Source organism: Equus caballus, chromosome 8, assembly GCF_041296265.1.
Source record: "Equus caballus isolate H_3958 breed thoroughbred chromosome 8, TB-T2T, whole genome shotgun sequence".
NCBI lineage: Eukaryota > Metazoa > Chordata > Mammalia > Perissodactyla > Equidae > Equus > Equus caballus.
In genome coordinates, this window is record NC_091691.1 from 3,576,753 (window position 1) to 3,604,373 (window position 27,621).

Sequence of the window (27,621 nt, forward strand, 5' to 3'; positions counted from 1 at the left end):
CCCCACAGTGCCTTACTTCATCACTGACACCCCAGCATCCTGAGGTGACCTGGCCACTCACTACACCACCATTAGGCAGGGTGACCAAGGATCCCGGATGGTGGGTGAGCCGTGGCTTGGGTCCCATCCTGGGCCAGAGGTCTGAAATCATGGCATTGGCAGGGCCGTGTTGACTCTGGGCTTCTAGGACCTTCCTGACTCCTGCAGCTTCTGTTGGCCCCAGGTGTCACATGTGACATGGCTGCCCCACTCCAGGCTCTGCCTCTGGTGTCACAGGGCCTTCTCTATGTCTTCTGATCTGCATCTGTGTCTCTCCTCCTCTTATAAGGACACTTGTCACTGGATTTAGGGCCACCTGGGTGCTTCAGGATGCGCTCACCTTGAGATCCTTGTCAATTACATCTGTAAAGAGTCTTTTTCCAAAGAAGGTCATGTTCACAGGTTCTGGGGGGGCATACCTTTTGGGGGGGTCACCATTCAATCCCCTACAAGAGGTGGCTGGCTTCCTCATTGCCCTGTTGGTGCCACTAGTTCACAGTGACCTGGGAAGTGGGTGGAGGTAAGGGATCCTCTCTTCCACCCCCCGCCCAAGACTGTACCTGGTAGCTCCATTGGCAGACGTGGGATTCCAGAAAATAGAATCCAGCGGATGGCAGGTAGCAGGTGCACAGGGGTGACACGGAAGTGCCAAGGGGTGGCTGGAGTCCCTGGAGGGGAGGGCTCAGGCAGAGCTGTGCAAGGCCTGCTCCAGGACGGGGTGCTGGTAAAGCTGGTAAAGCGATTGGCTCAAGTCTGGGCTCTGAGCCCCCATCAACAGCGTCTTCCTCCCTCCGAGACATGAGTTCATTCCCCCTCCGCCCCTTTGCTCAAGCCATTCTCCCTGCCTAGCGTGCCCTCCCCTCTCCATCCCACCACTGTCTTTGTCAAGAGTCCTCCTGCCTGGTGTCCCCTCCTCAGAGGGCCCATGGCTCTTTGTCCCTGGACACCTGAGTAGTCAAGCTCCCCTCCCTGCTTAGTGGGGGTGTCCCAGTCTCCCCATGGTCAGAGGACAAGCTCCTGTGGGACAGGGGTGGCCTCACTGCCTCCCTCCCATGCCCTTCAGGCCTCCATGGATATTCCTGACACAGGCACCTGAGAGCCCAGGTCAGGAGGAGGCGGACGGGGACACAGGCCTGGGAGAGAGGCCTTCCTGAGCACACTCTCGGTCCTGGGCGTGCGCTCACTCAACAGAGGCTGGCCTGGGAGGGGGCCAGCCATGCCTGTCACAGGATAGGGCCCCTGCCCGGAAGATCTGACATCCCCACAGAACAGAGTGCTGGAGGAGACCTTGCAGGTGGATGCTTCCAACTGGCCCATCCCACAGACAGGGACACTGAGGCTGAGGAGGAGGGCTTGGGGAGTGGCCAGGTCCACTGTTGGTCCTGAGACAGCAGAGCCAGCCCTGAAGTCCACGTCCAAGGCCTTCCCGTGCCCACCACACAGCACATCCCAGGGATAGAGAGAGCCTGGGAAAGCCCTTCTGCAGGTGGGACCAGAACCACAGAGGTCAAAGAGCCAGGAGGGCTGGGCTGTGGGTACCAGGGAGGGCTTGCCTGAGGCAGTCATGTCCCCACCACACCCCGAACTCGGCCTGTGTCAAACCAATGGATAGCCTCCCTCCCAAACCCGACCCTCCCTAGGTCTCAGCACTAAGACCTGGGGCTTCCACCTCCTGACCATTAGCTCCCTCTCTGTCACACGCCTGCCACTGCAGGCCACAGCCTCCCCTGCCCACTCATCCTCTAGCTGTCTACTGTCCTCACAGAGCCACAGGGATCTTGTTAAAGTGACAATCGAGCATTAGGTCTTCCCAGAGCCTTCCCAGATCAGCCCATCTAGCATGGGGCCCACTACTGAATCCTGAACCCCCCACATGGCTAATTCCATCAGCGCATGGTCCTGTCTACACCAGCTCTCAGGTTAGCACAGGCCTCTGACCACCTGTCTCCTTGTCTCCACCATGAGGGACAGTGTCTCTGTTGGCTGCTGTGTCTCCAGCATCCAGAATGTGCCACACGCAGTTGGTGCTCAATACATGCTGGGTTTTCTTCATTACAGTTGGAGGGAGGCCATGATGGAGAACATGATCTGCCCAATGAGACGACTGAGGTTGGTGCACGTGGGCAGCTCGATGTCCAGGTTGTGATGACATATGTCATAGATGGCTTCCTTGTCCACCATGAAGGCACAGTCAGCACGTTCCAGGGTCGTGTGGGTGGTCAGGATGCAGTTGGAGGGCTCCACCATGGCCGTGGAAACCTGGGGGGCTGGGGAAATGGCAGGTTCGAGCTTGGACCTCTTGCCATAGTCCACCGAGAGGCGCTCCATGAGCAGAGATGCAAACCCAGAGCCGGGGCTGCCCCCGGAGCTGTGGAAAATGAGGAAGCCCTGTGCACAGATCCGCCTGAGAGAAAGCAGAGGATGGGAGCCTACGTGGGCAGAAGGCACAGCGCAACCTCCAACCAGCCCCAGTCACTTCTCTTCCTCTGCAAGGTCACACCGTTCACACCCTCCACAGTGAACATGCATGGTACTTAGAGGCAAAGCAGACAGACGGTAAAGACGTATGGATGCACTGCAGCCACACTGGAGGGTAAGACTGTCGACTCGTGATTCTGGCCTCGGTTTTGCCAAAATGTCCTCCTGATCACATTCCAAGGCCTACCCTCTTGTGCAGGACAGTGTCCACAGGTGGCCTTCTCAGCGCTCTTCTCACCTGTTTGTGGATCCGGTCCAGGACCAGGTCGACGATCTCCTTGCTGATGGTGCAATGGCCTCTGACGTAATTATTGGCTGCGTCTTCCTTTTTGGTGATCAGCTGCTCCGGGTGGAAGGGCTGCCTATGGGCCCCTGTGCACTTCATCTACAAAGAGGACACAGGGACCACGAGTCTTTAAGGCCTGTTGTTAATTCACCCAGGTGGACAGATTGGGACCGTCCCCTTCTACCAAGCACACACTGTTCCTTGCAGGTCAGCAGCATCGGTGTCTCACAGGAGACATGTCTGTGTAATACACAGACCACAACCTCACCCGATGGCTCTAGGAGAGAGGAGTCAACTCACGGTACAAATGCCAGCATGACTGGTTCCCCAAGAAGGGAGGATAGCTCTTGCACCGCACACAGGCAGCTCTACACGTGCGTGTATCTTCTATCCTCGTAGCTACAGCCAAGGGTGGAATTTAAAAATCCCTTAGGCTAGACAGTCCCCAGCATGACTGTTGCTGGGCAGTCCTGGCAGGGCACCCTATGTGGCCTGGGTCTCACAGGCTGCAGGGTGACATTCTGTCATCCCCTGGTGGCCACTGAAAGGTGCTCTCTTTGCAGCTCTCCTTGGAAACTACCTCAGACTTCTAATCTGGGGGAACCTAATGAATGTTCTATACTGAGCTTTCTATGTCTAAGATGCAGGTCAAGCCTCGTTCCCCAACCTGAGGGACTGCACAGCACTAAGGAGAGACTGGTGCCCGGGCGCCCTGCAGACAGGGTCTCCACAACCAGCTGACCGGGCCAAGGAGGCCATGAGTGACTCCACCCCCAGCCCATCTCACTGCCGGCCAATCTCACAGCAGGTTTTTCTCAATTAGGAGCCTGAGTCACATGGACATTTCAGGCACTAACCTTCTAGTGTGTCACCTAACGAGACCACGGGCATACACTTGTATGTCCGTCCCTTCTGCAAGGAGATCCAAAGGAGCCCACGGAGGGTTTTAGCAAGGCTCTCCCACCCTCCCAGGACAGCCACTGTGAGTGTCCGTATACCTACCAACATGGTGGGCTCCAGGTCCACAAACACTGCTCTGGGCACACTTTTGCCAGCCCCAGTCTCGCCGAAGATGTCGAATGAGTCATCAATTTGATACTTGGCATCTGACCATCAGGTGAATTCCACATTCAAGACAGCACCATTCCCAGCAGGCATTGCCCATCTGGACCTCTGCCTGCCCCACGTGGATAGAGACACACTTTCACTTCGAACCAGAACATAAATGTGAGACCCTCATTTTCAAGCAAATTGTCACTCTATGACATGCAAATGGGACCTGATGTCATAAATTAATATTTGTAAAACATTTTGGTGTCTGGAGGTTTGCTCAGACATTACATCCCATGACTAGCCATGATCATTTCATATCTGAAACCCGCCATCCAATGTGGACAGAGACACACTTGCACCTTGAACAGGAATACCACCATTATGAACTCATCTTCCAAGTGATCTGCAAGTAATATAAAAACTAATATAAAATAAGCAGTCAAGCAATTTTGCTTCCACCTAAGGCTGGATTTCCCACCCTGTTTTAAGGAATGGCTTACAATATCGGAGAAAATGTATGAAATAATAGTTTTTGGTCACTGGACAACAGCAGCAGAGGCAATGATGGCTCAGAGCAGAGAAACAAAGTCAGTGTGTTCTTGCCCCAGAAGCCTGCTGGGGAGTTTCCCGGCTGCAGCAGAGGGAGGGAGACCCGAAGCCCAGGGATCCCCCCGAGTTGTGAAGAGAGGATTTGGGGTTCGGGGAGGCCAAGGCAGCTGGAAACTGTGGTGCTGAGACCAGGGGGAGAGAGCTGCAGGGAAGAGCTCTGTGCAGACCAGTGGGGGGTCCCACAGAGCCCACAGCTGCGGCCGGCTTGGCACACATGTGTGGGGGACTCCTGAGCTCACAGCCGCCATGCTGGAAAGACGTCTCCCTCACAGGCACTGCACAGGGTCCGCAGAAGCGGGGCCCAGTGAGGCCTACACCCCAGGCTGTTCAAAACCCACCTCAGCAAGCTGAAAAGCAAGCCTCAAAGGGTGACACTGTTCCTAGGTGTATTGATAGCATCCCCAAAAAAAGTCTACAAATAGCTAAAGGAACACCAAGAAAATCTAGCACCCAAGAATGTGAAATTCATAATGTCTGGTGTCCAATCTAAACTTACCAGGTATACAAAATAAATCCAGAAAATATGACTCTATGAAGAGAAAAAGCAATCAATAAAAACAGACCCAGAAATGGCATAGATGATAGAATCAGTAGATAAGGACATTAAAATAACTGTTATATACCCACATGCTCAGGAAGGTAGAGGAAAAATTAGCATGATAAGGGGAACATGTTTGACATTAAAATGACTAAATCAAACTGCTAAGGATCAAAACAATAATGTCTGAAATGAAAAACACACTGGATGTATTAACAGCAGATTATATACCATAGAAGATAACATTTGAGGATGATGAAAATGTTCTGGAAACAGATAGTGGTGCTGGTTATACAACACGTGCATGTACTTAGTGCTACTGAATTATACACATAAAAATGGTTAAAGTGGTAATTTTTGTGTCATGTATTTTATCACAGAAAAGGTGATTCTCAGCAATAAAAGGAGCCATGTTCACACGTGCAACCACACGGATGAATTTCAGTCATAGTGAAAGAATCCAAACCACAACAAACAATGAACTCAGTGATCCCATTGACACAAAATTATAGGAAATACAGAAAAGTAGATTTGTAGGGAGGGCCAACGGGGTCAGGAGGGCGGGCTCACAAAGGGGCACGAGGGAACTTGGGGGTGATGGACATGCTCATTATCTCGATGGAGGTGATGGCTTCATGGCTTATCAATATGTTAATCACTGTTAACCCTTGTCTAATTATGCACTTTAAATGACTACTTTATTATTATGTCAATTATACCTCAGTTAAACTGTAAAAGAAATAGCAGGATAAAAATTTTTCAGACATTGAAACACTGAGAGAATTAATCATCAGCAGAGCACGACTACAAGACATGTGAAAGGAACCCCTCCAGCAGAGGGAAACAATCCTAGATGGACAGCTGGGACCACGCAAGGAACGCAGACACCACGACTGCTACATATGGGGCAGATATCAAAGACTTTCACCATATTTTGGAAACACAGTTGAATGTTAAAGCAAAAATAATGATTTATTGTGGGGTTAATAACTCATATAAAAGTAAAATATGACAAACAACAACACCAAGGCCAAGAAGGGGACACGAAAGTGGACCGTCGTGAAGTGGACAGTGTCATCTGAAGGCAGACTGGCACAAACAGAAGATGGAGGCAGGAATCCTCAAAGCAACCACAAAACATGAAATGAAGTGGCTGAGCCATGAAGCTAATATAGGAGATAAGATGGAATCATACCAATAATTCACCCAAAAGAAGGTAGGAAAAGAGGGAAATGGACACAAATGGGATAAATAGCAAACAAACAGGAACCTGGTGGATCTAAACCCAACCACGCCCATAGTTGCATCAGCGTCATTACAAATTCAACATAATTACCTAATAAAGGCGGATTGTCAGAGGGAGAAAAAAGCAGACCCAACTATGTGCTCAGTGCAGGAAGCCCAGAGACAGGGAAAAGGAAAGAGGAGAGAGACCCGCAGGCTGAGGCTCCCCCACAGGAAAGGAGGGCGGTGGCTGCAGGGGCAGTGCAGTGTGCATTCTGTGCCCTCTGCTTTCTGCGGACAGCAGCACGTGCTGAGTGCAGATGGGCCTTGGTCTGGGAGAGGGGAGGCTGGCATGGATGGACCGCCACACCAGGCATCCTCCAAGCAGGGGTAGAGGGAACTCTGCTCTGGATGAGGTGGGACAGCATGGGTGGGGGGACGCATGTGCACATGGAGGGGGCAGCGAGGACATTGCTCCAGGACGCGTGGAACAAGTGCTGATGCTGGGGCCTCCCACTCCACCACTCATCTCATGCTTCTCCAAGAGTGCCACTGTGAGCTCGACCCTGCAGTTGAGTGGGCAGACTAGCAGGAACTCAGGTTCTCTCAGTTCTCTGATGCCCCCACAGGCCTCGGGTTGGGGGTAGGGGACAGGCCTGGCCAGATAGCACCTGGCCCGCAGGGAGCTCCCAGGGAGCAGCACATTCACTGGGGTCCAGTGGGGAGAGCACAGGCCAGGACCAACAGTGCTGCTTTCAAAGCAAAGAATTTCCCAGGGAAAGAGGGTCATTTCATAATAACAAAGGGGCCATTCACCAGGATGGCATCACAGTCCTCGATGGCTGTGTATCAGGAGAGTCACAGCTTCTAGTCCCAGAGCTTCAAATATACAAAGAAAACCCACATAACTGAAAGGAGAAACAGACAGCCCACAGTCCCAGATTTCAACACTCGCTCGATCACTGATGGAGCAGCTAGACAGAGACGAGGACAGATGCGGAAGCCCTGGACGGCACCGTCACCACTCTGCCCGAACTGATGTTACAGAACACGCCCCCAACACAGCAGAGGACACACTCTTCTCACGTGCACAGGGCACATTTGCCAAGAGACCACATTTCCCACCAACCAGAGACAAGTCTCAGTAAACACCAAATAATCCAAAGAAGAGTTTGCTCAGTAGTGGGAGGAAGAGCAGAGCCCAGAGAGCCCTGAGCAGCCCTGCCTCCAGCTCCAGGCTCCGTCACTGCACCTTTGAGGGGTGAGCTGGCCCAGTCACTGTCACCACACCCTGAACAGCAAGGCCAAGACCCTCAGCTGCCCCTGCCCCTGTGCTGCTGACACCAAACCCAGCACCATGGGCGGAGTGCAGGCACAAGAAGGTAATTGTGACACAGGCTTGGGAACAGTAAAATGGTTCAGTGTAAGAAGTGGATATGGTTTCATCCACAGGAAGGACCAGGGAAGATGTACTGGTACCCAGACCGCCACAGAGGAGGAAGTCCAGCGGGGACCTTCACAGTGCAGGAGATGGGGAGACTGTGCAGTTTGATGCTGCTGAGGGAGATGGGGGCAGAGGACCAAATGTGACAGGCCTGGCAGAGCTTCAGTGCACACAGTAAATGTGCAGCACCCTGGGGCCAGCATAGCCGCTGTTCAAGTCAAAGGGGCCTCCACACACCCTCCAGCAGATCCACCAGAATAGTGAGAGCATGAAGAATGTGGGATCAGAGAGAGCTCCCAAAGGTCAGGCTCCATGCCAGCCCGACCACACGCAGGCCTCGGTCCCCACCTCACTACATGTGGAGACCTTACGGGTGACAACCACAGTGTTCCAGCCCTCCTGTGCAGAGAGAAGTGATGGAGGGGACTGACAGCCAGATGCAGGAGAACAAGGCAGACCAGTAGACAGAAGCTGTATCGGGGTATAGACCACAGTGCCGTAGGGGCCTCCTCACCAAAGACAGCCAGAGAGGATGGCCAAGCATATCAGGAAGATCGAGGACAGGAGACCTACTATAAGCAGCCACCTTAACGTCAGCACCGCCGCACCTTCAACGACCGACACAGAGGCCAAGAAATCCCTAGACCACAAGATGGCCAGGAGACGAAAGCAGCTGACCCCCAGCTGAGAACCCCCCTCTCAGGGCTGAGCAGGGCAGCTGAGTAGACACAGGCTTCCCGCCTCCACCACCGTCTGTAGTCATCCAACCCGAAAAGATGAAGACGACATTCCAGCACTGAGAAACGAACAGAAGATCGCAGCGGAAGACCTCCTGGGCTTGCTTTTTGCCCGTTGACCATATAACTGAAACCATCTGCATTATCTACACAGCATGAAACTTTCATTATTTTATCTAAAGACGTCTCTTTTTGGCAATGACAAACTTTGTTTTTTTGTTATGAACCCTAATTTTTCTCAATATATCATTAAAGGTTTTTCGATTGTTTCATATCTGGTCAAGTTCTATTTCTAAGAACCTCATTTTTAATTTGTGATAAAAGTTTACAACTTGATATTTTTAAAAAACTCAAACTGCAAGCACCTATTAGTAAAGGTATTAATAAAAAAATTCAAATAATACAAGAAATGTTTTCTGAATACTGGAATTAAATGAGAAATCAGTAACACGAAGACATCTGAAAAATACCCAAATAGTTGGAAACTAGTAACAAGAGATGTTAAAAAGTATTTTCACTGGAATGAATGTGAAAGCATGACATACCAAAATTTGTGGGATGCAGCTAAAACAGTGCTTAGAGGCAAACATATAAAATAAACACTCATATCAGAAAGAGTTACAAAGGTCTAAAATCAATGACCTATAAAACTCTTATAGAAAATGGAAGCAGAATGAATGTTTCCCGACTCACTCCATGAGGCCAGCATCATCCTTGTACCAAAATGACAGCATAAGGAATGTACAGACAAGTAACCCTCATGAACACAGACACAGGAAGTCGTTCAAAAGTTTCAAAATGAATGACATAAGCTTTCATCTTAAGAAACTGAAAAAGAGGGGGCCGGCTCCGTGGCTGAGTGGTTAAGTTCACGCACTCTGCTGTGGCAGCCCAGGGTTGGGATCCCGGGCGCTGACATGGCACCGCTCATCAGGCCACGTTGAGGCAGTGTCCCACATCCCACAACTAGAAGGACCTGCAACTAAGATATACAACTGTGTACAGGGGGTGTTCGGGGAGATAAAGTAGAAAAACAAAAAAAAGATTGGCCACAGTTGTTAGCCCAGGCGCCAATCTTTAAAAAATAAAAAAAGCAAAAAAGAAAGAAAAAGATGATCAACTTCACAAGTGATGAGGCAATTGCAAATTAAAACAACACAGGTATTATAAAAAAAAGAAAGAAAGAAACTGAAAAAGAGGGGCCAGCCCAGTGGCACAGTGGTAAAGTGCACACCTTCTGCTTCATTGGCCCGGGGTTTGCTGGTTTGGATCCCGGGTGCAGACATGGCACTGTTGATCAGGCTATGCTGTGGCAGGCATCCCACATATAAAGTAGAGGAAGATGGGCACAGATGTTAGCTCAGGGCCAGCAAAAAAAGAGTAGGATTGGCAGCAGATGTTAGCTCAGGGCTAATCTCCCTCAAAAAAAAAAAAAAAGGAAAGAAAGAAACTGAAAAAGAGCCAATATCAAAATTATGCAAGAAAAAAATGAAATAATAAAGAGCAGAAATAAACTAAACAGAAAACAGAGAGACAGGAAAACTAAGAAGTCAATGAAACCAAAACCTGGTTCCTTTTTTTTGTGAGGAAGATTGGCCCTGAGCTAATATCTGTTCCAATCTTCTTCTATTTCATGTGGGATGCCACCACAGCATGGCTCAATGTGTGGTGCTAGGTCCACACTGGGAAAGCAAACCTGTGAACCCTGGAACACTAAAGTGGAGCATGTGAACTTAACAACTATGCCACCAGGGCAGCCCCCAAAACCTAGTTCTTTGAACTGAACAGTCACATTGATAAACCCCCAGCCAAACTGATTCAGAGAAAAAGATACACATTACCAATATTAGAAATGAAAAAGAGGATGTCACTACTGACACTAAGATATTGAGAGGGTAAAGGAATATTATGAACTCTGTGCCAATAAATTGGATAACATAGATGAAATGGACAAATTCCTTACACCTATTAGGAACTCACTCAGGGGGAACCAGAATAAAAATGAAATAGGCAGTCAAAATGGCCACATCGGGATCCAGATCATTTTAAGCATGGGTATTATTTTCTCATCATATAATTATGACCACATTACAGTTCAAGTTCTGTCTGACTCCCTAACCCAGCATTGTAATCTCCTAGCTCGTGAGAGTGACAGTCTGGAAGCCTAGAAATTCTGCTTCTGGGCTCCTCTATAGTAAGTGAAAGACAAGGGGCTAATTCACAGCCAATGGGCTAATTCTGGTTCCAAACTGCAATACTGAGCCAGAAGGAAAATCGCCCTTAGAGGCGGGACAAATTCTCCAGAAGGTTCTCAACTTTGTGAGAAAGCTCTGGGATACAGAAAGGAGGATTTTAATCAAAACTTCTGCAGCTGGGATTTCCATTACACTCATCTTGTGACGCAAACCCTTCAAACACAAAGTATTGTCTCAGAGAAGATCAGTGTAAGTTCTTTTAGGTTAAATTCACACCAACTTGTCACCACCTCCCTCTCACTTGAAGTTTCTTAATTTAGTTGGTGTAACTAAATACCATGAACTCTTAAAATCATATTTAGGCATTTCAACTTGAGAAGATCCTATTATACCAACAAACAACGGCTGAATAGCTCTTCTGAAAGTATTAATCATGGTATTTTTCCTCTTAAAGACAAAGACTTTGCTAAAAATAGTAGCTCCTAAAAATGATGAAATGCACAAATTTCTTCTAATCTAGAAGCTTCCTTTCTTCTGTCAGGTAACAGAAGACACTTTTCCTTTACACTTGGAATACTTCACCTCTGAAAAACATTTTTGTGAGCAGCTTGATTTCATGCTGTGCAATGACCAGTAAACAGAAGCCTCAAAACCAACTTCTACAAAAGGAGAGGTTAACCCAGAGGTTACTGTGAGTTATTATATAGTTACATGCTTTTTATAAAGCTTGGCGGTTACCACAGTGGTTAGGAGGGGAAACTGAGGCTGAGATGATTACCCGTCAGCCTCAGCTCCCTGGGAACAAGTGAAACTTGACCTGGACCGTGTGAAGTCCCGTCCCAGGGTCATTCTGGTCTCTCTCCACATGAAGTTGTCTCTGGGCACTGCTTGTTCTAGAAGCGCACGATGACAGAGGTGATGGTTGGGTTCCACCGATATGTAAACTATTAACATATTGATCCAACAATTACCCAGGAGATACCTGTGAGCTGAGGATACAAAAATGAACAAGCTAAAGGCAGAAGCCTATCCTGTGTGGGAAAACAGGAATCCTCGCATGTGGCCGATGGAAGGGGATCTGCCCATGTCTACAGACTCCCAGCCCTCCGCCCCTGGCAGCCCCTGCACACCCACACGGCAGCGTTCTGGGTCAAGGCTGGAAACACCCGAGTCTACTGGGGGCGGGGCTAGGCTGGGACCCCAATTGCGATTGGCCATTTTCCCCACCAGCAAAATCGATCTTATGATTGGTCTTCCCTTTGGGCGGAAAGCTGAACGTGCGGTGCCGGCTTTGGCGGGGCTGACGGCGGCTGGGCTGGGGGAGCCTTGATGGGAAGGCCGCGCTGTCAGCTCTCGGCGCCCGAGCCCCGTCCATCCGTGAAAGGCGGGCTCCCTGCGAGCAGCACCGGCCGGGAGGGACAGGGCCAGGCCTGTGAGAGGCTCTGCAGCCGGCAGCGCAGCCACCACGGAGGGCTGTCAGCACCCCTCTCCCTGCCGAGGCCGGCGTCCTGGGCTGGGACGAAGCTCCAATCCTGGGCCCGTCAGGGGCAGACGTGTCACCACACTCCTGCAAGCACACGCGGGGCGGACCAGTGCTGAGTCCCGGGAGGAAGCGGCTGGGAAACTCGAGGAGGAAGGTAGGGGTACTTCTGCCTTCTGGGAGACTGGGGATGCGTGAGCGGGTCTTAAAGAAAGTATCATGAGGTTTCCAAGCAGCACGAGGGCAGGGCGGGCTTGGGGGAGCTGTGGGAATCAGCGCGGCGCATGGACTGCGGTGGAGACGGTGACACTGGCAGCTCTTGGCTGGGCTGGTGTCACGACAGCAGGACAAAGGGTTTGGCTCTCCTGGGTGGGTGGAGGCCAGCAGGCAGCAGGTGCGGGTTGGACTCGCCCACTAGGGGGCATATGGCAGCGGGGGAGGATGGGGGCAGAAGACCCCCACGTGGTCACTGAAGGAGGCTGAAGAATTACCCACACCCCACATCTTGGTGAAAGAACATGGGATTCCCAAGGTCCAGAAGGGTCACTGATGCCCTCAGTTTACCACCCCCAGAATCCCCCACTCCTGCTGCTGGTCCACGGGAGAGTGTTGGTTACCCAACAGAGGAAAGAGCCCCTCACCTGGCTATTCTAAGCACGACCTGAATGAGCTGGAATTTTGTAGAGCAGGCAACACCGAAAAGGAGTTAAATACAGAGAATATAAATACATAAATATAAGTTATGTATAATAATTTACAAATATAAATTATATATCAATATATTAATAAATATAAAGTAAAATTTTTTAAAAACCACATATGCAAGGCTGGCCCCTTGGCCTAGTGGTTAAGCTTGGTGTGCTCCACTTCAGCGGCCTAGGTTTGCATTCCAGGTGTGAACCTACACCACTTGTCAGTGGCCGTGCTATGGCAGCAACCCCCATACAAAGTAGAAGATTGGCAGCAGATGTTAGCTCAGGGCTAATCTTCCTCAAGCAAAAAAAAAAGGGGGGGAAAGATTGGGTAGAGATGTCAGTTTGATATTGAACCTGAAGTGAGTTTGCTCACCTGTTGCACAGCAAACCAATCTCTGACACCAGGGGTAGTGGAAGAAAGTAGGAATTTTATTTTTGCACAGCACTGAGCAAGGAGGAAGGGCAGCTAATGCTGAAATCCAAAGCTCCCCAAAAAGCTAAAAGGAAGGGTCTTTATTTGGGGTTTTAGGTAGGGTTTTTAAGGAGCACATGGCCTTGCTGGTTGGAGCTTTCCCACCAGCCTGTCTTTGGCCTTGAGATACTTGCAGAGAGGAGGGAGCTCATGACCTTGCTAGTCAGCAGCTTTCCCACCAGCCTGTATCTCTTTGTGGGGAGGAGATAGTGAATCCAGGTGCTTGCCCTTGGTGGTGTCTGTCTCCATGGAGGATAGTGGATTCTGGAGCCAGGAAGCCAGGGAGTAAGCAGGGAAAGAGTATTTTGGTTTTAACCTCATATATGCTGGGTTTAATGTGGGGAAACTGATATCAGAGTCCGTATCAAGCTTAGGGCAAATCTTCCTCAGCAAAAAGTAAAAGATAAAAAAAAATTTTGTAATTAAAAAAACACAGATGCAAAATGTGGATTTCTTACCCTGCCTACACGGCTAGGCCAATAGATGCATGGAGTAATGTTCTCAGTGGCAAGTCAAATGGCCTGGGTTTCAGCAACCTCCACTTCTCCCACCATGGGTCCAGTGGGACAAACTCTTCAGCTCCCCCTCCTCCCTTGCTCTGGCAGATTTCAGAGTGGGGTGTGGGGGTCAGAAGGGTCAGGCCACTAGCTGGGGCTTCCAGGGAGTGGTGTTTGGAGAACCAGACACGGGACTCTCCCAGGGAGGCCCAACATGGTGGATACAAGGAGCCAGTCAGCCTTGGGCAGAGAGGCTACAGGAATTGGGGGAGGGTGCACCTATGGTCAGGGCTGGAGCAGGTGGGGACAGAGGTGACTGCCATTGCCCAGGTTGGAGGACAAGAAGGAAGGGCTGGGAAACCCATTCATGGTGAGGTGTAGTAAGGATGATTGAAGAGAGCTAATATGGGGCCGCATGCTGGTGGGCTTTGAATGGTGGAGTTTGGGCTGAATTTGGCCCTGGGGAGAATAGCAGACTAGGGGAGGGGACAGCATGGAGACAGAGAGGACAGAAGCTGCAAAGACAGACAAAAGTGGAGGAAAAGATAGAAAGGAGGACTGGCTTGGGAGAAATCTAAGACTTTTTCCCCCAACACCCCCACCTCCCCTACCAAAAAAAGCCCTCAGAAACTGGGGAGGCCTGGACTACCTGAAATGGATGACCTGATTTGAGCAGTCTCATTTGGATACTAACAGAAAGGGGAACTCCAGGAGGTAGGACATAGGGACATCTGGGTCACGTGTGGCTTTGTAGACTCAGTGATTATGAGGAGTGGGGGAGAGTAATGCCTTCACCTTGTTAACCTAAAAATAAAGAGCAAAAATGAGAGGCAGAGAGGCATTTATTTTGGGATAAAAGAATTGTAATTCAGGGAGCACAGATTCAGGTAGAAACCCAAATAGAGTCCCACTAGGGAGTAAATCTCAGGGGCTTTTTAAAGTCACAGATGGGAGGTTTGCATTATAAAGAATGTTAATTAGGATGTGTGGCAGAAAGCTAATCATAGCTAAAAATAATTGATTGCTAAGGCTAGCCAGAGGGAGGCAAAGTCCATTACCCATGATGTTACAAATGTCGATGAAAATAATCCATAACCAATCTATAAATGAAAATTTGGGTGAGTTTATTCTGAGCTAAAATGTGAGGATTATAACCCGGGAGAGTCTTTCCACAAAGGAACAGAGCACTCCAAAGAAGTGGGGGTATACAGGGTGGTTATATACCCTCAAAGAGGATGTTTCACATATGATTGAAATGTCCCTTTTACAATAGTCACGAGGCTGCTCTGTCAGCACAGCGATTGATGGAAACAGCAGATAGGCCTGCTGTCTCAGTGAACACCACAGGTTGGCAGGTCTGTTGCCTCGAGCTGGGCTGTCACAGACGAGCGCTGCAATCAGTTCCCAGCCTAAAGAAAGACACTTAATCTTTAAGGAGATGCCAACGTTGGGAGGGGGAGGGAAGTTGCACCTTCATCTCAAAATGTCTAAGCAGATATACAATGCATGCTCAATGGCCACAGTCAGGCCCTTTTGGAAAAACAAAGTCAGGCCGAATTAGGTTTATACCAAATGGCTTCCTCATATACTCCAATATATCCTATTGCTTGCCATTTTTATTTGTCAGGAGGAAGGCACACAGAGCCTCTGCAAAGGGCTGGGGAGCCCACAGCAGGGTGGCGGGAGGTGTCTCTGCCTCTCTCAGGGGCCACTCCGAGGGGGGCTCTTCCCTGGTCCCCCCACACACACACACCCCCGCAGCAGCCTGGCAGCACTGGGCTGATGGGACATCCTCTGGCCAGATGCTTCCTGGCCGCCGAGTTCTGCCAGTGCCTGGCCTCCAAGTTCTGCCAGTGCCTGGCCTCCAATGAGAGCACTGCTGCCTTTGTTTCTCTCTGAGCAGACATGGGACACTGTCATCAGGAACCAAGGCAAGCTCCACAGTCGCCGCGCACCTGCTGTGTTTGTGTTCTCTGAGCAGCATTAATGTCGAGTACATTTCTGTCACGTTCCTTTCAGCGGGGACCCTATGGCAGTCCTGAGGCTGAGCACCGCCTGGAGACAGCACCTCCAAGAGGAGTCCTTAGCAGAGTGCAGGAGGCCCTCCGAGGAGCCATGGGAAAGTTCTGGAGGTCAATTTCGAGGAAGGGAATCTCGGCCTGTTGACTCCTGCCCTGGGGAGCGCATGCGGTGGGCCCTGACTGCCAGCAGCACAGGAGGGCTCCCTGCCTCCAGGCACTCTTCTCCTCTCCGACAGGACAGGTCAGGAAGCACATACAGACAGGTCAGGAAGCACATCAGCAGTCCAGTAGGGAGGCAGGCTTTTGGATTTGATCTGGAAAGCTCTTTCTCCCACGTTTCCCACCATCCCTCAGCATTCTGCACACACTCACTGCTCAAGCCTCCTGCTCCCAGGCTTCCTCCCCACCCCGAGATGGGCTCCTGCCAAGAGGTGCAGCTGCCTGAGCCTGCCCTGACTGTTAGGTCGCGCACCCTCAGATGGAAGCTCCCCGGACGGAGCCCTCAGTTCAGCTCCTCCTTGCTTTGTCCTTTGCTGAATTTATTCTCTGTGCAGACGGCCAGGAAGATCTGTAGCCACGCCTGGGCCAGGGTGTGGGATTACAAGAGCAGCTGCCCCAGGCTGAGGGGGTGACAGCATCAGTGAGACTGAGAGGACCCCACGGGGACAAACATGCCTGGGAACAGGCTCACGTGCTAGGCCCCATCCCTCCCCATTGAGCCTGCCCCAGCCAGGGCTCTCCTCTGCTCTGGCCTGGCAGGGTCTGCCCTGCGGGCTCTCAGCAGGGTACGTGTCCTCCTTGACCGCAGCCTCCATCCTGGTTCTCAGTCAGACAGCCTGCAACAGGGCATTGTGAGTTCTTGGAGAGACATGAGGAAAGTTCTCAGGGTCCTGTTAGGTCACTTCTGTGTCACCATTTGTCACCTTGAGCAAGTGGAGGCACCTGCATTTGAGACTCTGCAGACCCTGGCTCCTCCAGAAGGACATCAGACTGTTTCATGCTAACACTGACAGCTGAATTCTCCCCAGGATTCCTGCAAGGGTGGGATGGCCCTTCTTAAGAGAATTTCTGGAAAGTTCTTCCTCAGGGGTCTTTGCCGCCTGGTGGGTGGGGAGGGTCACAGTGGTGCCACACTGGGAACTCTGAGGGCTCAGGTCTTCCTGGCTTCGCCTCCCTGGGCCTCACGCTCAAGTGCTCATGCACACTTGATGTGACAAAGGTATTGTAACAAGTTACCCAGAGCCGAGGGGGAGCAGACAGGGGCGTGTGGTGGGTGAAGCTGGGCAGCACAGCCCACGAGTGACTCACAAAAGACAGACGCAGAGAGAACTGTCACCCCCATTTCCTTAGGTGCAAATGCCAGTATTCTGGTCCCCACTGCAAGGGTCCCGTCTCCTACGAGAGCCTGGGCCCCACCACCCTGCAGCATCTCCCAACGTGCTGGTGCCCTCCTGAGGCCACAGCCCCGCCCAGGCCCGGCCAGGCAGGAGCAGGGCTTCTGTGGCCTCGGGCCTGCCCCTGGGTGCTGCGGTGTCCCCGAACTCTCCACAAGGGGCCTTTCCTGAGGACTCGGGAGTACAGCCATGCACAGCTCACCCCCAGCAAGTGGCGGGTCTCAGACAGGGCCTGACTGTGAAGCCAGCTTTCCTTCAGCCTGCCACATGTGAGCGTCCTCTCCCACTCAGAGTAAGGACCTGGTCCTTCTGGAAACTCAAGGATGAGAGGAGAGGAGAGAAGAGCAAACAACATTCATCTTTAAATCTGACAAGGCTCATGAACCCTGGGATAGGAAAGCAGTGTAACTTTGAGCCCCAGAAGGCCCTGAGAAACCATCTAGTGATGACAGCAGGCCATCACCCAGCTCTGTGCGGCTCTCGGAGCCCCTCAGGCATCACGTGCCCCTGGGACTAGTAGGGAGACCCATCCAGGCCTCTTCATTTTCTGTGTGGGGATGGGAGGTCAAGAATGGTCTGCAGAGCCTAACAATGCAAAGACCTCCTTTGTTAAGCCCAGCTCAGCCACACCCTCCCCGGGGGACCCAGCAAGGGACTTTTGGAGCTGGTCACACACCTCATGGAGGGGTTATTATGGTCGGAGGGAATGGAAGGTAGGACTGAGCCAAGGGTGACTGCAGGCTGGGGTGGGGAGCGGGGAGACATGCTCCCAGGCCCAGTTCTGGAGGGCCCCTCTCAGGTGTCACAGACATACAGTGATCACTGAATGTTCAAAACAGTCTGGCTTATTGTCTTCAAGGTCAGGGCTCCTCCCACCCCTAAAGCCAGCTTGTGGCCACTCAGTGTCGGTGACCCTAATGAAGCAAAACCCTAAAACGCACCAGCCTATTGGCCACACGTGACTCAGGAGCCCCTGAAGCTGAGAACCCGGCCATAACCAGTGGGACCCTCCCCGCCATTTCTCTCTGGTATGGCCCCTGTGATCCCCACTCACCGTCCCCTGCAAGCTCTGCCAGCAGAGCTGTTTGACGAGGACAGTTTATAAAAAGCCCAGAGGAGCTGCTGCTCCCATCCCTTCCTGCTGGTCCCCAAAAGCGGCCTTTGTCCTTCATGGTGGGAGTGGCCCCTCATGCGAAAATGGGCCAATGGGGCTGCAGAGGCAAATATTAGTGACTGGCCGTGAGTGTAGACTGAATGCATGTTGCATGAGAGGAAAAGAACAGGGGGCGGGGAGGACAGGGGAGAAATGGGGAGAGCACAGACGCACGACAGGCCTGCCATGGGAGGGCACTGCAGCCAGCATGGCAGCACAGCAGCCACCTGAGATTGTCAAGGCTGCCCGGCAGGGTGGAGGCCAGGGCGAGTGGGAGGCCAGGGCATCCATCGGTGGGTAGAGAGCCCACCAGAAGGAAGGTCTGCACCCACCAGCCAGGCCCGCTGCCCCTCTGGCGGGCACACAGCAGGGGCTTAATCAGCGCTTCCAGAACACATTACAGACATAACAACAGGGACAGATGTGCACCACGGGCATGCACACATGCACTTTAACCCCGGACTGAGCCTGCGCTTCTTGGGAAGGTGTTCTCCCACCTGGATGTGCCTGGTGACCCCTCCCCACATGCGCACACAGCCCTGACGCAGTGTTCTGGGAGAAGTGCTGTGCGAATGTTCTGGAGCAGCACTGTCCAATACAAGGGTGATGTGAGCCACACGTGTAATTTTAAATTTTCTATAGCCACACAAAAAGTAAAAAGATACAGGAAATTAATTTAAATAATCTGTTTTAATTAACCCTGAATACCCAACATATTATCACTTCAACATGGAATCAATGTAAGAATCATGCGTGAGGTGAGATGTTCCCTCTTTGTGCCCATCCCTCAGCACCCGGGCACGTGGTGGGTGCCCACACGCCCAGCACCTGTCACCGCACCAGCCCAGGGCCTATGGCTTCCGCATCATACAGTGAAGCTTCATGCGAGCCCCATGGCTTCCGCGCACCACGTTCGTCCCCCACATCCTGGAGGGACGTCTTTTAAAACATATAGTTTTATAGTTTCAACAGGGAGCACTCCACTGAATTTCTTTCCTCAGCGACCCACGTCCCCCCATGACAAGCATTCCCCCTCAGTGCTTCTGGGGTCTTCTGCTTCCCCCTTTTCTACGGGAAAATGCAGAAATGAGTGAGCTGGTCAGTGACAGTCCCCACGGGCCACCTCAATGGCTGGGGGTCAGGAACCCAGACAGAGTCAAGCCCCTCAGTGGGCTCCAGCCCACAGCCTGGAGCAGCTGCATACCCCAATTCTGTGGGAAACCTAAGCCCGGGGAGTGCCCACAGCCCCAAACTCTCTCATTCTCCTAGGCCACCACGGTCCCCACAGTTGGAAAAACACTCTGACAACTCTTGATTTTCTCCACCCCAGATCCTGCCATTAATGAGGCGGCTGGAAGGTCTCTGTGCATAGACGCTGCGACAGGGGCCTCAGAGATCTGTCTTGTCTGCTGGCCTCGGCCTCTTGGCCACAGCGCATTCCTGGCATGGCCCCTCATCTGCCACTCCCCTCCTCCTCCTCCCCATCAAACCCCTCCCCAGGCTGCCCTCTACCCACACCAGGCATCTCCCCAGGGCCCCTGTGTCCTGGTATCCTGGCCTCTGGCCACCCAGCCCAGCAGGACCCAAGGCCTGAGCACTTGAGCAGAAAACGACACTGTGTAGCCCAGCGCTCCACTCCTGTCCCTGTGCTCGGGGCTTCCTCCCTCAGAGCCCCCACTGACCTCCCAAACCCTTTGTGCCAGTGCTCCCAGCTCCATTCCCAGGGCTCCCCTCCTGACTCTGCTCTCTCCCTCTTCCCGCACCCCCAGCTCAGGTCCCACTCCCACCAATGGCCTGGATCCACTGGATCCACGCTCTACACTGCCTCCCCACCTGCCCTTCCTCTCTCAGCCCCCTCCCCACCTCCCTCCTACAGGGCTGCAGGTCAAGGACACTGCAGCTGGCTCCCAGGGCCCCCCAGCCTGCTCAACCCTTACTGTTCCAGCAAGGCCAGCTGCACTGGCCTCCTCCCGTCTGTTACTGTCGGTTTGTCTAGCCATCTCCCTCCCTGGACCAAGAGCATGTCCACCTCGCAGTCCCACTGCGCCCCCAGCGCTAGAGTTGGCCTGGCACCCAGAGTCCTCAGTGAGTGAGCGCCAACACCCCTCGAGGGAGGAGGGCTCTGTTTCTGTTTCTCCTTCCTTCTGGAAACTCACCCATCGATTCCTCAGCTCAGCCACTAGTCCACCCACCCCTCCCCTGACCTGGCCCGAGCTCCAGGTGGCACCTGGAACTTCCAGGTGGGCGACATGGGGAGGGGTGGGAAGGAGGGTGAAGCCACACCACGTATGGAATCTCAGCCCTCCCTCACACACCCCTAGAAACGGCTGGAAGGTACTCTCAGCTCAGGAACCAGGCAGAAGTCACAGTTTGTCCTCAGGCTGCCCACTCAGGTGGCTGACAGCATCTCAGAGGCCGAGGCGTTTCTCACACCCAGGGCTCTGCTCTGCACAGTGTACCACGCAGCCCCTTCCCTGCCCCCTGGCCAGCTGTCCTCCTCTGGGGTGGGGACACCTCTACAGAGCCGAGTCTCACCCAGCTGAGTTAGCCCCCGGGGACAGGGGTGTTGATCCCGTTCCAGAAGGACTGCGGGTTGTCTCTAATAAAGCGAGCCCTGAAATCCTGTCTTCGGTCTCTAAGCTGATGGCAGGGATGGCCTGCAGGGTCCTGCCCTTGTCGCTCAAAGCTGCTGTGGCTTTCTGGGGCCACGGCAGTTTCCATGGAAACAAGAGAGCTCACCAACCCCCAGAGATAAACCAATAAACGCAACCTGTAAAAGGAGAGAACGGGCAGCAAGAGAACTGGAGGGACCCGGGGGGCCCGGGAGAGAGAGGTGAGTGCAGGGCAGTGGGGCTGTGGAGCAGGATCACAGAGGTCACAGGCCCAGGGCCCAGGAAATGGAGGGCCTTGCGGGGGCTACAGTTCTTGGCAGAAAGAGGCCCTGGAGGTCAGAGAGACACAGAGAGAGCAGACAGAGCGTGGGTCAGTGAGGATGCCTGCACTCGAGTACCCAGGGCCACGTAGGACAGGGGACATAGGAACCCAGGGCCCTGGCTCTCCCACCCACAGGGGCCCAGCCTGCCCTCCACCTGCAGGTCAGCCCTTCTCAGGGTGTCTGAGAGAGCCCCATGCTTCTGGCCAAGCAGCCAGCCAGGGGGTTCGGCTGCAAGTCAGAGGGTTTCTGAAAGCACTTAGGAGCAGAAGGGACACACGGGGAGGAGGGAGTTGGAGCTGCACCATGACACCTTGTCACCAGCACCTGTTCATGCCCCAGTCATGACCCTTGAGAGTGAGGAGGCCCCTCACACCTGAGCCCAGTGCTCTGCCACTCCAGCCTCTGCACCCTGAGTGTCCAGGGCAGCCAGGGGCTGCCACGCTCACTCCTGTCCCACACCCCATCACCCGAGGAGGGAAGCTCATCTGGCCAGACTCCAGAGCAGGACTTCCGGCAAGTGGGGTACAGGTGACGGGGTGGCAGGAAGGCTTCTGCCTGCCCAGCTCCCTGAGCGCTTCCCTGAGGCCGGACAAACCATGAGCACAGGCACCAAAGCAGTCTCGTTCCAGGGTTTGTGGAACGAAGGCAGGAGCGCAGAGGGGAGGGCAGCAAAAGTCCCAGATGAGGCCCAGCCCACTTGGCCTCCCTGGGGCACCCGCTCTGCGTCCACCTGATCCGCAGGTGCTCTCTCCAGGGCGGCAGCCAGGCCGAAGCTGGGGACTGGAGCCCAAGGGGCGAGTCCTTGGATGGCCCAGTGGGTCCTAGTAGAAGACCGACAGAAAGGCCTGGCCACTGAGGGCCAAGGCCGCCCCGTGCCAGGCGCTGCCACCTCGCCGCCCCTGCCACCTCGCCACCCGGGCCACAGGGACGGGGGGCACCGGCCCAACTCTGACCTCTCGACTCAGGCACGCTCGATGAGGCCTGGGGCTCGCTTGGCAGCCTCTGCTCGGCACAGGGACAGAGCATCTGGAGGACGGCGAGGGGCGCCACGTGCAGCGTCAGCAGGGCCACCAGGATCCTGCAGAGACAGACGCCATGTGCAGGAAGCCCTCCTTGCCCCCAGGCCAGGATGTTCGGCGACAGCGGGCGGGCGTGGCCGCCTCCATCAAGACCCGACTCTGCTCGGGGCCTCAGGGGTTCCGATAAGGGCGGGGAGAGGAAAGCAGAGTGTTTGGGGTCGCCGAGCCCGCAGCCCCGCCACGCCCGCTCATTGAACACGGCAGGGTAGATGGCGCCGCCCGCCGCCTGCACAGCTCGTCCGGGTCCGTCTCCTGGGCGCTCAGCGCCTTCTTCCGGCTCAGGGAGAGCTTCTGCAGGGTACCCTCTACCCCCAGGCGCCACCATCGGCGCGGCCGTGGGAAGGTGCGCGACCCCCCCGGCCCCAGCACTGGCTCCCCGACCCCGCCCCACCGGGGGCATCCAGAGCGCCGTCTACCGGCCCCGCCGTCGGTTCCCTTCCCGGCAGCGCTGCCGCCTGGTCTCCCCGCAGTCCGATCCCGGAGGGCAGGGAAGGCGCGTCTCCCCTCGGCCGTTCGGTCCGCAGACATCTCCGTGCCGGCCGGTGTGTTAGGTGCGGGGGGAAACGTGGAGACCTCAGAGACCCGCTCCTTGGCGATCAGGCCTTCCCTGCTGGGCTGCTTCGGTCATTCTCGCTTAGGTAGCAGCACCCAGTGCAGTGTCTGGCATACAGTGGACGCTCAATAAATAGTTGCCGGAGAAAGGACCATCAATGTAATTGCTCTCCGCGGGCTCCCCACTAGGGCACAAGCCTCCATGGCCGCAATAAATGGCCTCGCATCGCACACACGCAGTCCTTGCCGTGGATACAGCGCGTGAGCTCAGGCCCAAGAGGCGCAGCTACCCCCACTACGCACGCGTATTCAGAGGGGGAATCCACACACCCAGCCGACATCGTTCTGCTCACGGGCTTTTTGAGTTAGCGCGCGAAGCTTGGGGAGCGTTTCTAGCTCGGCCAGGGGGCGTGGCTCCTGACGCATCTTGATGACGACATTTCCGCACGCGGAAGCCGAATGGCGGCCTCCGTGCCTGAAGTGTGCGACGCTGTGGACCCCACAGGTGAGTGGCGGGAGCCGCGCGCGGGACGGTCCCCGTCCTAGCAGCCTCCCCGAACCTCCGCCGGAGCCGTCTCCGCTCCTCCGCGAGCCCCGGGCCGGCCCGGCGGCACCCTCCTGCCACCCTCCCGCCGCCTCCTGCGCCTGCCCCGGCGGTGCTCGGTTACCGCGCGGTGAACGGGCCGGAGGAAGGGAGCTCCGATTAAAGTGGAGCCTCGGGTCAGCCAGCGGTGTGGCCCCCGAGCCCTCCTCCCCGCGTGGCTCGAGTTCTCCGAGCCTCAGTTTCCCCATCTGTAGGAGGGGCCCCCATGCTCACCTCACAGGACGCCGGTGAGCCCGAGCGAGAGCAGAGCGGCCGCGGGGACGCCTGGCGCGATCCTGGCCTGCATGTCCACGTGTTTCTCTGTGTCTGTGAATGTGATAGTTACGGTGCAGGTCAGGCCTCCGTAGGCCAGTGCTCAGAGGTGGGGATCAGTAAAACATTTCGCAAGGAGTGTATGAGACACGCCCCAGAGACGCTAGCGGAGCTGTACCTTTGCGGGAAACTCCTCAGTGACTTTAACCAAGTCTTGGCAGCGCTGAGCAAAGGGCGCGTTTACAGAGTCAGCTTTCAGGCCAAGCCTAGAAGACAGAACAAATCGAAAAGATCAGGAGCATATTCGCTTTGCAGCTTTTGCTGATATTCTAGCTCGAATCAAAACAGAAACCCAAGTGCTGGGCAGGAGTCAGACATGCACCCCTGGCCTGATTAACCTAGAAGTGAAGAACGAAAATGAGAGGCAGAGAGGCATTTATTGTGCGATCAGAGAATTGCTATTCAGGAAGCACAGATTCAGTTAGAAACCCGAATAGTGTACCCTAGGGAGTAAAAGTCAGAGGCTTTTAAAGGCACCGGAAAGGAAGTATGCATACTAAGAATGTTAATTGGTTTGGGGGCAGAAAGGTAATCTTGGCTACAAATAATTGATTACTAAGGCTCGCCAGAGGGAGGCAAAAGCCCATCACTGTGAGGGGCTGCAGGTTTCTTGCAGGTTACTCAGTTCAGAAGGTCATGTTCTGCTCCCTGAGGATGTGTATAGGAACCACATTTCCTTCATGGCTTCCCAGCTCCGTTTTAAAGCCCTTAGACATGAGTGACTGTTTCACATTCCACAACCTCAATCAGGTAACACACAAGGGGCCAGCTTGGGAGAAGCACTGGTCTCCCCACTTCTTACTCTGCTCCTCTGTTTACCAGGCTCCATCTCTCTCTGGCACCCAGCCCTTCCTGCCCCTGGAGTTCTTGGAAACAGTTTGGTGTTTTGTCTTTGATTTTGATAATTTTATTCACATACCGTAATACTCACCAACTGAAAATGTACACTTCGGTGGTTTTAAGTAAATCCACAGAATTGTGCAACCATGACCACTATCTAATTTCAGAACAGTTTCATCACCTCAAAAGGAAACTCTGTCCCAATGGCAGTCACTTCCCATTCCCCTCTCCCCCATCTCGTGGCCACCACTAATCTACTCCCTGTCTTTATGAATTTGGCTATTCTGGACATTTCATAGCAATGAAATCATACTATATATGGTCTTTGTAGCTGACTTCTTGCACTTAGCATAATGATCTCAAGATTCGTCCATGTTGTATCACTACTTTATTCATTCTTATAGACAAATATTATTCCATTGTATAGATATTTCACATTTTATTTTTCTGTCATGAGTTGATGGACAATTGGATTCCTTCTGCTTTTCGGCTACTATGAGTAATGCTGCTATGAAAGTCCATGTACAAGTTTTTGTGTCAACACATGTTTTCATGTCTTGGGTACAAAACCTAGGGCTGGAATTTCTGGATCATACAGTAACCTCATGTTTGGCATTTTAAGGAACTGCCCAATGGTTTTCCAAATCAGCTGTGCCATCTTGCATTCCCACCAGCAGTGTGTGTGGGTTTCACTCGCTCCACATCATCTTCAACACTTGCTCTTCTCTGACTTTTGACTGTAACCATCCTGGGGGTGCGTCGCACTGTGGTTTTGATTTGCATTTCCCTAATGACTGACAATGTCAAGAGTCTTTCCATGTGCTTATTGGACATTTGTCTACCTTTGGAGAAATGTCTGTTGAGATCCTTTGTCCATTTTTAAATTGGGCTACTTATCTTTTTATTGTTGAGTTGTAAGAGTTCTTCGTGCTGGATACAATCCCCTTATCAGATAGATGATTTGCAAATATTTACTGCCATTCTGTGGCATCACTTTCTTGAAGTATCCTTTGAAGCACGTGGGTTTTTAATTTTGATGAAGTCCAATTTATTTTTCTTTTTCTTAGGTTGCTTGAACTTTTGCTGTCATAGTTAAAGAAACCATTGGGGAGTAGGGAAAATAGGTAAAGGGGGTCAATTACATGGTGATGGGTGGAACCTACACCTTTGGTGGTGAGCACGTTGTAGTGTATACAGATGTCCAATTCTAATGTTGTACACCTGAAACCTATACAATGTTATAAACCAATGTTACCTCAATAAAAATAAAAACTAAAAGAAAGAAAGAAGCCATTGGGTAACCCACAGTCATGAAGATTTACTCCTATGTTTTCTTCTAAGAATTTATTGGGAGTTTAGCTAACCTACTTCATAGCGTTGCTGCCTTACCTTCCATTTTGTGTGGACAGGCAGCCTGCAGGGGCCTTGAAGTGACAGTAGCCCCTCCCGATAGTACACGCCCTAGATAACCACTGGCAAAGTTGTTACCAGTTTCACCTCCGTGGGACTCGAATCCACAATTGGATGCCAATTCTGCTACCAATTTAGCCTCCCTCTGCTGGTCCTCGAACCCACTATCAGAGGGGACCCGAGGAAGAATCCACGGGTGGGACTTGAACCCACAGTCCCCAGCTCTTCCTTGGAGGGTTCTTTCCTGTTCAGTGTCATAGAGTTAAAACGAGACTGAAGCTGAGCATTCAGTAGCACACGCTTTATTCAATGGCCAAAGAATAGAAAAGCCGGAGCAAATTTCACAGATCAGCTTCTCAGCTCTGGGGGATTAAGCAGCTGTTATAAGGGGTCAAGATAATGAAGGGGAGGAATATTCATAGCAATATGGGCAACGGGGCAGGGTTTTCTGGGGAATGGCCTGCCACCCCTTTTCTTCCCTTTTTGGCCTGAATTTCCAATGAGCATATAATGAGCTGCAGGGTCTGTGTTAGGTCAAGTCAGACTGTCATGTTGCCTTTAACCGATTTTAACTGTTTTTGACCATGTGTCTCAGCCATCTTCTTCTTCCTCTCTCTGTGGTTTCCTGTATGCTCAACATAATATGTTAGGCTTGTTCTGAGCAGGGTTGTGGTTAATGTCCTCTGGAGTTGGGGGGCCAGGTAACTGAGTCACCAGTAAATATCAGTTCCTAATATGACTCCTGCAACTTCCCCTGTGAGAGGCATTCTCCCTGTCTCCCAGGGCCTTCCCCCTGTGCACTCCTTGGATAAGACCCCTGCGAACCTTACCAAAACCTCATTTGGTTTGAATTGACCAATCCGTACTTAGCCTGGGGACCCCAATAAAGGCATATGCCCCAGGTTCCGCCCTGCCCTCTGCCTGCACCTCCCGGTGTGTCCCCTCTAGCTGTGCTATGGACCTTCTCCAGGACCTGTGAGTCACAAACTTCTCTATTTCAATTCCCTGGCAGTCTGTTGTTGAACCCAGGCTCACCATCCAATGCCGCCAGGGCTCTACTCAACAAATGTTAATTTGACAAAGTCACAACACGTGTCATGGGCATGCCTCATTTTATTGTGCTTTGCAGATATTGTGTTTTTTACCAAGACAGTCAGGCAAAATGAGGTATGTATATCCTTCTGGACTAAGGAGAGGGAGACAGAGACCTGAGACTTCAAAGGGGGAGAAGACAATTTACAGGAAGATGAAAAGAGTTCATATGTGGTAAACAAATCTTTGTGTTGTTCCATCTATAGACAATGGGACCCGAAAGAGATCTTTTGATAAAATGGCCCTCGCTAGATGCCTTCCTGCCCCTCACACCTAGAATTATCCATGGTAAGATCTCCTCCTGGGACAGACCCTTCTCTCTCAAATTCTTTTAGGCAGTTTGAGGAAGGTCAAATGTTCCTCCAGAGTCTTCTGAGCCTTGATTGTCTTAAGGTCAAAATACTCTGTATACCGATGCAGGCTCACTGAGCCAAGGAGTTGAAAGAAATCTCTTGAATTCTCAGAGTCTGGTAGTAGTGCTC

General features: G+C 52.6%; 1 protein-coding gene and 2 pseudogenes across 6 annotated transcripts in view; 1 reads left to right on the plus strand and 2 right to left on the minus strand.

Annotated features, from left to right (window-relative positions):
* Position 1: 1 nt before the first annotated feature.
* LOC138925476 (tubulin alpha-3 chain-like) lies at positions 2 to 27,445 on the minus strand (annotated as a pseudogene).
* On the minus strand, positions 15,449 to 22,857 carry LOC138925464 (mitotic-spindle organizing protein 2-like; annotated as a pseudogene).
* Positions 20,924 to 27,621, plus strand: part of LOC100056096 (cationic amino acid transporter 4) — a 35,010-nt gene continuing 28,312 nt past the window's right edge. For 3 of the 6 annotated variants that reach the window (XM_005612367.4, XM_070276082.1, XM_070276084.1), the window contains exon 1: positions 20,924 to 23,386. The gene's annotated coding sequence lies outside the window, so the exon portion shown is untranslated. The remainder of the gene's footprint in view (positions 23,387 to 27,621) is intronic. The other 3 variants (XM_070276081.1, XM_070276083.1, XM_070276085.1) reach the window with 1 other exon arrangement.